The sequence below is a fragment of the Trachypithecus francoisi genome, unplaced genomic scaffold (assembly GCF_009764315.1).
Source record: "Trachypithecus francoisi isolate TF-2019V2 unplaced genomic scaffold, Tfra_2.0 Lachesis_group10, whole genome shotgun sequence".
Lineage (NCBI taxonomy): Eukaryota > Metazoa > Chordata > Mammalia > Primates > Cercopithecidae > Trachypithecus > Trachypithecus francoisi.
Genome location: NW_022681455.1, coordinates 14,418,243 through 14,427,622, shown reverse-complemented (window position 1 = coordinate 14,427,622; position 9,380 = coordinate 14,418,243). Strand labels below are relative to the sequence as shown.

At 40.2% G+C, this 9,380-nt stretch overlaps 1 pseudogene; it reads right to left on the bottom strand.

Moving 5' to 3' along the window:
- Nucleotides 1–8,962: 8,962 nt before the first annotated feature.
- On the bottom strand, nt 8,963–9,060 carry LOC117088952 (annotated as a pseudogene).
- Between the last annotated feature and the right edge of the window lie 320 nt (nt 9,061–9,380).

Here is a 9,380-nt window from a genome sequence, read left to right as displayed (position 1 = left end):
GGTGAAACCCCATCTCTACTAAAAAAAAAAAAAAAAAAAAAAAGCCGGGCATGGTGGCAGGTGCCTGTAATCCCAGCTACTCAGGTGGCTAAGGTAGAAGGCTCGCTTGAACCTGGGAGGCAGAGGTTGCAGTGAGCTGAGATCACGCCACTGCACTCCAGCTTGGGTGACAGAGTGAGACTCCGTCTCAAAAAAAAAAAAGAAAAGCTGATTGCAAAATTAACCATAATGCATACAACATGGTGTTGAAATACTTAAGCAACTGCTCATTCTGTTAGGCAGAAAATGTTCTTAGATCTCGAAGTCTACTCTAGCCTGTATATATGAATCCACACTTCCTGCAAAAACACATCTGCCCCTATTTCCTGGTGGCACTGGGAAGAGCGCATATTGCTTTTCTTCTATAAAACTACTGTTCTGTCATTTCCTTTAGTTGTGAGGTCTCCTACCCTTTTTTCCAGTGATTACTGGGCTTCCCCAGGAAACCTGTTTTGGCTAACTCTATCAAGCTTCATTCACAGAGTCATGCCCATCTCGTTTCTCTTCTTCTGTGTCCTAAGTCTTAGTATTCATTTATATACTTTTATCCCACTAAGGAAAGTTGGGTAACTGATTCCAGCTTTCTATACCTTGTATTCATGTCTCACACAATTTGACTCTCTTCTTGTTTTCTTCTTAGAGTAGATACTTCTTGAGACAGGGATAATTTCTTGAGCTTTGGTTGGAGTCACCCAGGGCCTAGTCAAGAGCAGTTCTCTGTGCAGAATGAGGATTCAATAAATATCAGCTGACTACGGTGATAGAGTAAATGAGGATGTACTCAGGGTTGGTAGAAAAATGAACAAGTAGTCTTCTTGCCTACTTTTGCTAGCTATCCAAGCCCTAGTTGCTTAGGTTATTTTTTCCTATTATAGTTATAATAGTTACTTTCTAGGACTCTTTCCTTAGCTTAGCTAATAATTCTTCCCTTAGCGTCAATACTTTCTCCAGATGTTGGAAGTTATTGAACAGGAAAAAATACATATGACCCTGATCTTATTAAACAGCGTATTAATCAGAAGTCCATTATTCTGCCCAATACAAATGTGTATTAATTTTGCATTATGTGCAAATATTTAGGCACAGGTCCATGTACACATATACCCATTCACTAGTCAAATACCTAAATTAAAAATGGCAAGCTGAAAAAAATTCCAAGTGCAAAGGTGTGATTGCTTTGAAAATAGCCAATTTAGGAAAGTTTGGCCTTTAATTGGCCAAGTTAAACAAGGCACAATTACTGCTAACTTGGTCCCCAAAGATTGGCTCTAATCATGTCATATTTAACTTGGCTGGTTAAATTGCAAATAGTATTCTCTTTTTCTGATTTGGTTCAGTTGGCTGATATAATCTCTTTCTGTGGCTTTTTCTCTCCTGACTTAGCTCTTTCTGTGAATGGAAACTCCATGGATTAGGAAACACGATCTATTTTTTTAAAAACAGCAAAATGTCTGTGTGGTTTTTGTTGCTGTCTTAAACAGTCACTGAGAAAACTTTATGAGCTCATAGTCACAGAAACATGATAGATTCATCACAAAATTAGTATGCATATGTCAAAGGTTTTATAGACCTGATATCTCAAAATATTCTTGCATATTTTTGTTTTGCTTTACATTACAGGTGAGGAAGAATATTTTTGTACTAACTCTAGCGTCTTCTGTTACTGAGAGATGAGGAATCTAACTTAGACATTCAATGTTAAATGAGCCAGCCCAAGGAGGCCACACAGTTCCATAAGGGCACAGAGAAGGATGGTTGAACATTTATCTCTATTTTTGTCTGACAGCATCAGAATTCAAAGAAGTCTAATTTCTTAGTTCAAAATGGTCAATGGCATGCAAATTATATGAAAAGGGCATCTAATTTCCTATGTACTACCATGGAATACATCAATCTAAGAAACAAGAAATTATTTTCTCTGGTAGAGAAACACATATACACGTGTGTGTTAAACACTCATTTATTTACTAAAAACAATAAACATTTAAAGAGTAATTACAGTGTGTCAAGTTCTATATCAGGCGTTGGATATGCAGAAAGGAGTAAGACAATTTTGCCTTTAAATACCTGTAGCATATATTATATGTCTGTATTGGGTTATTTGCACTGGATAAGTCAGAAAAATAATGGCTTTAGATTCCAAATTTTAGCTCCCCCTGCTTCTTTTTAGTTCATAACATAGAGCTGGTCTTCAGCATCTTTCCCTTGCATACCACCACGTGATTCTGTTTGTGCCCCCAGTGACATTCCATCTCCCGTGTCAGTTTCCACTGCTCTCATGCTTTCTCCAACCTCAAAATGAACTCTTAGGAAGAGCTAATTAGTCTACCCTGGTTATAAGGAATTTCTAATAAGAAGTTTCTGTATTAACTCTCATGTGGTTATTTGCCTTGAGGCAAAGCCAGCAAAACTGTATGCTCATGAAAGAAAGATAATTTTCAGATACCTTCAGGTATATTATTTACTTGTGAGTAAGCCACAGCTACCAAATCATTTCCATCTGAATTTGCAGCTAAGTCTGAAGTTTAACACTTTCTACATTTTCTATTCCACCAAATGTCCTGCTTTCAGGACAAAGCCTGTATTGTGGATGTGGAAGAGAGGACAGGGGATTCCCCCCACAGTATTTCAGGTCTACATACTAGGCATGGGGATACACTACAGTTTGTACATTTATGATCAAAAGTAGTATTCTGATGTGCCTTTATCAGTTGTGCAGATGTCCCCCAACTTACAATGGTTTGGCTTTGGTTTTTTCACTTCACAATGGTGTGAAGGCAATACTCCTTCAGTAGAAACTGATTTTCAAATTTTGGTTTTTGATCTTTTCTTTGGATAGCAATATGTGGTATGACACTATCTCAAAATACTGGGCAGTGGTAGTGAGCGCATCTCCCAGTCAGCCCTGTGAACACGAGGTGAAACACCTGATACTCTACAGCGGACTGTGTTGTCAGATGATTTTGCCCAACTGTAGGCGAATGTAAGTGTTGGAGCATGCTTAAGGGAGGCTAGGCTAAGCAGTGATGATCAGTAGGTTGGGTATATTAAATGCATTTTCAACTTATAAAGCGATGGGTTTATTGGGACGTAATCCATCATAAGTCAAGGAGTATCTGTATTCTTTCGGAAAGATCCAAGCTTGTAGCCCAAATTGATCAATTTAGTGCATCAGCATATTGCTCTATTGCAAAGTTTTGACTGTCAAGTATGCATATGAAAAAAAAGATACTGCATATAAAATGTCTGCTAGCCATGTTGATCATTAAACAGAAAGCAAGCCAACAAATAAAAACCAGCCAATAAATAATGAATGGAGCATGAAAACCAGAAAGCCCAAAGTGACAAAAGTGTCAACAGTATTGGACTCTATACTGTAAATGATAATTTTACAATTAAAATAGAATTTTTTTCTTCTGGGACTCAAAGAAAAATAGTGATGGGATATGATGATGAGTGTTTCCAGGAACACCTGACATCATAGACATTTTTGTTGTTGTTTTTCCAACAAAATCTTACCAGAGTAAGTGGGTTACAAAGAGGCAATCTTATCAAAGTTCGGGGACAAGATGTTAAGCTTTGCCCCCATTACACATGCACATACATGTGCATATGAGCCACACACACGCACACACTCACATGTGATTATAACCATGCAGTGGCTCCTGAGGAGGCTTTGCAGGGCACAGTAAGAAAATCTTTGCCTTAAATATTTACCCTGACAGAACCTGAAGCAATAATAGTTGGGTTTGGCTCAGTGCCTAAACTCTAAGTTTGTAATTAGTCCCAGAAAAAAAAAAAAAAGATATTCATGAAAAATGAGTTTGGGAGGGAAGGTGGGAGAAATCTGGTTTGAAATGTCTGTATTTGCTTACGGCGGCATGTGCAATTCACTGGGAATCTTGAGTCTTGGGTTTAACTTTGGCTACTAACTAATCTGATGACCTTGAACAAGTTACTTAAGTTCTCATATTTTTCATATTTGTCCCTATTTCCTCGTACTTGTAACCATACGATTGCAACAAATGATCTCTGTTGATGATCCTTTATGGAGAAGCTGTGTCCTACCATATGTAGGAAAATATATTCCAAAGACAAACACGAGGGCGCCTAAAAATTCTTTCCCATGAACATTTAGTTTACTAGGCAATAAATAAGTAGAAGAAAACAAGGTCGTTCTGCAAAATACAGTCTGTCATTTTCAATAACTCTTGTCATCTTTCACCAAGCAGTCCCTGCTGGCAGTGGAACCAATTCTTGGATTTAGAAAAAATTACAGCATGGTGCTTCAACTTCCCCAAATGTCTTTAGCTGCCATCCATCCATGGCAAAAGGAATCCAGTAGTGGGGACCAATCCCAGTGTGATGCCCCAAGGTCTGGCCAACCACTGTATGTGCAGGACCTTGATCCTCTCGCTTTCCTGGATTTCCAAGTGGATCAACCATATGGCATGAAAGGCATTATTAAACAAGAAAAGCATGTCATTGAGATGGACCAAAGCCAAGTGAAGATGACTTAGAGCTCCATGTACATGCTTAAGCATTCATGCACAACTACGTGAAACAACTTGGAAGTACAGAACCCCTTGGAAGGTCCGCAAAATATATTTATTATTTTCTGCCCAAAGTTATCTTGTCCAACTCCTGTTGAAGCTCTTTGCTCACAGTTTTCCTATTTGTTTAGTTGATGCCTTTCTGCCCATGTCTTCATTTTCCTCCAGTAGAAGCAAGAAGTTTGCTAATTGCACTGTTGTCATTACAGATAATATTGACTATATATTCTGAATGTTGTGGTCAGCCTAATGAAAATGAAACCCATATAAAAGCACATAGTCAACAGGCATATTGAAATATGCTTCAAGATGACTCCAAATATGTTTACATACCATTCAACTCATGCTCAACTAAACTATTCCCCCTTGTTTTTTGGAGACAGAGTCTCACTCTGTTGCCCAGGCACTGGCATGATCACGGCTCACTGTAGCCTCAACCTCCCAAACTTAAGTGATCTTCCCCTCTCAGCCTCCCAAGTAGCTGGAACTACAGGTTTGTGCCACCACACCTGGCTGATTTTTGTATTTTTTGTAGAGACAGGGTTTTCCCATGTTGCCAAGGCTGGTCTCAAACTCCTGAGCTCAAGCAAAGTGCTGGGATCATAGGAGTGAGCCACTGTGCCCAGCCTAAATCATTCCTTTTGGGGAAGATCTTTTGAGACATCCTATTATAACAATTCTGGTACTATTAATTTCTGAAATTATTGGATAATCAGTTCTCCTTAATTAGCTTGGCTAATTGAAATTTTCTTATGTAAGATTAAGAATGTTCACCTCGACACTGGGTTTTACAGGTTGTGTAAGTTCAAGTGAATAAGCAGGGCAGTTTGTGTAATTTAAGCTCATGTTCTATGTGAAGAAAGACGGAAAATAGGGTTTCCTCTCTTTAAAACAATACTAAAACCTAATTTGATCAATACTAAATTCTAAATCTGTACTCTGTATAGTAAAGCTATACAGGATATATATATAGAGAGAGAGAGAGAAAGAGAGAGAGAGAGGAAGAGAGTGGGGTGCGTGGGAGAGAAAAGGCGAGAGAGAAAGTGCACAATTTAAAAAAATACTACAACCAGTCATTTATTCTTTCAACATTTATCAAGCAACTACTACGTGCCAAGCATTGTTCTAGGTGCAGAGTAGACAGAAAGGAGTAAAACAATCTAATCTTGTGAATTTTTTGTAATGATATAGGTAGCATACTATAGAGAAAAATAGATTTGAGAAGTTACATTCAGTCATGCCTTCTTAAAGTTTTAGTGTAACTATATGTAAAGGAAATGAGAGCTCTGATATTTTACCAGAATTTACCAGTACAATGAAAATGGGCCAAAACATAGAAGAGGTAGGGGAAATTGTTGAGATTTAATAAATTCCCATAATATTAGTTATTATTGCACAGCAGATTTTCACCTGAAGTTACATTTGTGTGACAAGGAAGTGTTGCCTAATAATCAAAACTATGTATCATAAGAAATAGGAGACACAATGGGAAAAAGCAGTAGCTCTTGCTTGCAGTTCTGGGGATGGGGAATTATCCCTGAATCTCAGTGAGCCTCAGTTTTCTCTCTGGTAAAAAAAAGGAAAGAAATTGTCATTCTACCTTGGAATTAAGTAACATCTATAAATAGTGTCTTCTTCTAGCACAAGCTAAATTTGTGAGGCCAGAGACCACATCTGTCTGTTTCCCCACGATGTCCCAAGTACCTTGCTTTAGTTACAAATTCTACAAGGCACTCAGACATATTGGCTGAAAGACAGTAAATGTTTGTTAAAGATTATCCTGAGGGTGAGATGAGGAAATACATGACAAATTACTCAAACATTGTGAAACATTATTCTTAAGTTAAAGAACTCACTTCGTATCCTGCTGTTTTGAGATTTTGCAGTTTGGGCAAATGCTTGATCTCTCTTCAGGAATAACTAAGTTGCTCACCAGGAAGACCTCTGGGCCTAAATCTTTGTGAACAAAATCTGGCGTAATCGCTAGCAGCATTAGCATTTCCCAACTTTCCCTTGAGCTGGCTTTTCATTTTCAGACATTTCAAAGCCAGGTTTCAAAATGAAACTTCATCTAATCCTGTGAAAGCATCGTCCACTTTTGGCACCAAGATGGGATTTTATGATGTTCAGGGATGAAGGTGCAGACCCCAACAGTTTTGCCAAGTCTGTCTTTTTCTTTTTTTTCCTTTTCTTTTTTTTTTTTTTTTCTGAGACGGAGTCTCGCACTGTTTCCCGGGCCGGAGTGCAGTGGTGTGATCTGGGCTCACCGCAACCTCTGACTTTCCGGGTTCAAGCAATTCTCCTGCCTCAGCCTTCCGAGTAGCTGGGATTACAGGCGCCCATCACCACGCCCAGCTAATTTTTCGTACTTTTAGTAGAGACAGGGTTTCACTATGTTGGCCAGGCTGGTCTCCAACGCCTGACCACGTGATTCACCCGCCTTAGCCTCCCAAAGTGCTGGGATTACAGGCATGAGCCACTGTGCCGGGCCTGCCGAGTCTGTCTTTGAAACAAACTGCTTTTATGTAATGAATGACCAGGAGGGAAACCTATGCAAACCTAAATTAGGAAAAGATTTGGAAGACCTCCTAAGAACGCAATTGCAGTACGTCACATAGCTTTAATCAGTAGTCAGTTTCTCCCTGTTGGTCTTCAGAAGAAACCAAATTCGTTCCCAGCTGCCAAGCACAACATTTCTTCATCCGTGTCTACTGTAGTTGGTTTCCTAGGAGGCAGTTTTTTGTCCCAGTTCCCAGCCATCTTCCAGGCAGAAGAGCATGCTAATTAATCACTCATTCATGGTTCTAGGTGAGCTCAGTGTTTGAAGGAAAAGCATTTTCTTCGAAGGTCCCTATAAAACAACCATCCTCACAAATGACCTGTGAGATCTCTGGTCCCTGAGCATCTTCCTCTCACCTCCACCCCAGTGAGCCCCTTATTGCTGCGCTTATAGACGACCAAGTCCTCACCAACCAGCAGGCTCCATCTCATGACTGAGCGTGCTCCCAGACATGACCATCTCTCTACCACCCCGCCAATTCCATCTCAAGCCAAACCTCATTCCAGACAGTGACTCGTCGAGGTCCCCTTTGAACTCCAATCCCTCAGTTTCTGAGAGCTGGCTCCTGACCATTCTGCAACACTGCCCCAATTAAACTGTGTGCCGCAGCGTGATGACCACATAGTCTGGTATCACATCTGAAGTATTTCATTTATTTCCTTCAGGGACATCAATAATATATTTTTTCCTACCTTCAATGAATGCCCTATTGAAACGCCTACAGGAAGACAACTAACTGTTAAGGACATTTACCATCAGCATGGAAGTTCCGAGGTTTTATGATGTGTCTGACAGAACCAGACACAGATATCTTATACTGGGCATTTATCATTTCCTGGAAAGCCAGCGTTGCCCTGCTTGCACCTGGAGCCCTGCTGAGTGTTCCTGACTGGCGATTGTACCCAGATGTCATACTTAACTGCTGATGTTCAGTTACTGGGTACTGGGTAATGTAAGACCAAGACAGGCCCAGCGAAATCTTGTGTAAGGAGATGGTCTCTGTTAGTGTTTGTGCATATGTGTGTGTTGTGTGTGTGCAGGTACAGATGCATGTGTGTGTGTGTGTGAAGGGGTAGTATTCTAGCAGGGAAGGATTAATTCTTCAGAAGGGCTAGGGAACCCAGGAGAAGACAGATCTGATAACAATGATTAGGGAAAAAAACTCTTTAAAAGGTTCTAAAGGTCACCACGCTATTCCTGGAGAGGAGGGTGAAAGCGGAGATGTCCCCTCACTTCTATCACATCTCCTTCCCTCAGTGTCACACTCAGCTCACACTTACTGGAAGGGAGTGCTCTTTGCGCCCACCAGTTCAGGACAGCCGCTTGTCACCAAAGTGCCAGGAAGATGAAAGGAGACAGCCTGTCTTCCTGAGCCACTTCCCAGCTTCCTGCAGACACGCCCAGCCCCATGCACACCAGCCATAGCTGTGTTCCGGGTGACCTTCTACATAGACACAGCAGAAAGACCCCTGGGCCCATTCACAACCCAAGACAAGGCCAGTGGTAACAAACACCAAGCAGCTGGAAGAGAAGAAAGGGACTTGGGAAAGGACCTGTGTAACTCCTATGAAAAAGCTGAAGTCAAAACTTTGCAGGGAGAAAAATGACAGTTTATCACCTATTGGAAAAATAAGCCACTACTGCTTGGTGCTAAGAAAAATGAGTGGTATTTATTTATTATTACTTTGAAATAATTCCAGACTTAGAAAAAAGTTGCAACAGAACAAAATATTTCCAAAATAACTACACCACATCCCCGAATGTTAATATTTTGCCTTTATCACATTTTCTTTGTCGTATTCTCTCTCTGTGTGTGTGCACATACGTATATATAAATAATTTTAATATATCTAAGATATATAATTTTCTTTTCTACACTTGATCTTAGCCAAAAGGCCGAGAAGCCGTATATAATTTTCTTTTCTGAATTGTTTAAGATTAAGTTGCAGGCTGATATGGTTTGGCTGTGTCCCCATCCAAACCTCATCCTGAATTGTAGCTCCCACAATTCCCACGTGTCATGGGAGGGACAAAGTGGGAGAAGTGGGAGGTGACTGAATCATGGGGGTGGGTCTTTTCCATGCTGTCCTTGTGATAGTGAATGACTCTCATAAAATCTGATGGTTTTATAAAAAGGAGTTCCCCTGCACAAGTTCTCTCTTCCCTGCTGCCATGGAGAATGTGACTTGCTCCTCCTTGCCTTTAACCATGATTGTGAGACCTCTCCA